This window comes from Onychomys torridus, chromosome 7 (genome assembly GCF_903995425.1).
Source record: "Onychomys torridus chromosome 7, mOncTor1.1, whole genome shotgun sequence".
NCBI lineage: Eukaryota > Metazoa > Chordata > Mammalia > Rodentia > Cricetidae > Onychomys > Onychomys torridus.
In genome coordinates, this window is record NC_050449.1 from 76,304,465 (window position 1) to 76,305,482 (window position 1,018).

The 1,018-nt window shown below is 42.4% G+C and overlaps 1 pseudogene; it reads left to right on the forward strand.

Moving 5' to 3' along the window:
- Nucleotides 1-317: 317 nt before the first annotated feature.
- LOC118587622 lies at nt 318-661 on the forward strand (annotated as a pseudogene).
- The last annotated feature ends 357 nt before the right edge of the window (nt 662-1,018 follow it).

The window sequence follows — 1,018 nt, forward strand, 5'->3', positions numbered from 1 at the left end:
GAAAAGAGAATAAACCCCAAATCTCCTCCATGGAAACTAAAAACACGGGGAATCAACACTGACTAATGTGGATGCCAAACCTCAAATCCTTGGAGAGAGACCTGTTATGGGAACTTCCAATGGCAGCTAAAATGAAATATAAATAGACCGTAATGCAACCCAATTTTCGTTAAGAAGTTCTTCAAAGATAATATAATAAATTCATGTGTACAATTCCTTCAGCATCAGAAGTTCATCACATTAGTAAGATTTAACTCCAGACCACAAGACGCTTCCTGCTCCAAACCTTCCGGGGCTTTTGAGACCACGCGTCGAAGATGGCTCAGGCACCAACAGTCTTCGTGATGCAACCTGGATTTGTTCGTGCGCCCCAAAATTCCAAGTGGCAGACCAGCCTGTGTGATTGCTTCAGCGACTGAGGAGTCTGCCTCTGTGGGACGTTTTGGTTTACATGCCTTGGGTGGGTGTCAAGTGGCAGCTGACATGAATGAATGCTGCTTGTGTGGGACAACCGTGGCAATGAGGACTCTCTACAGAACCCCATAGGGCATTCCCAGATCTACTTGTGATGACTATATGGCCACCCTCTTCTGTCCGGTTAGCTCTCTTGTGCCAAATCAACAGAGACATTAACTGGAGCAGAGCCATGAATGCTCTCTAAGGAGCTGGATGGGGAGGGTTCTTGCTGAAGCCGCTGAATCCAGGACACGGCTCTTCAGCCCCAGTCTTTCCAAATCTTTCGCAACTGAGATGCGATGGATGACCAGATAATTACAAGATGATGGCGTTTTAGAAATTCGACTTTTTGATTTATTTTAAATGGATGTTGCTTTTTGACTTGGCTTCTCCTTGTTTCCATATGATCAAATATTCCATTTTTTACATTTTAAATATAAACCAAATAAAAGATTTTACTACATCAGCTTAATAATTAGATGGGAAGTCATGAAAAGATTAAGTTAAGTAAATTTTCATGTGGTTTAATCCAGCCTTCTGTGAGGCAAGTACCAGTGTTAAT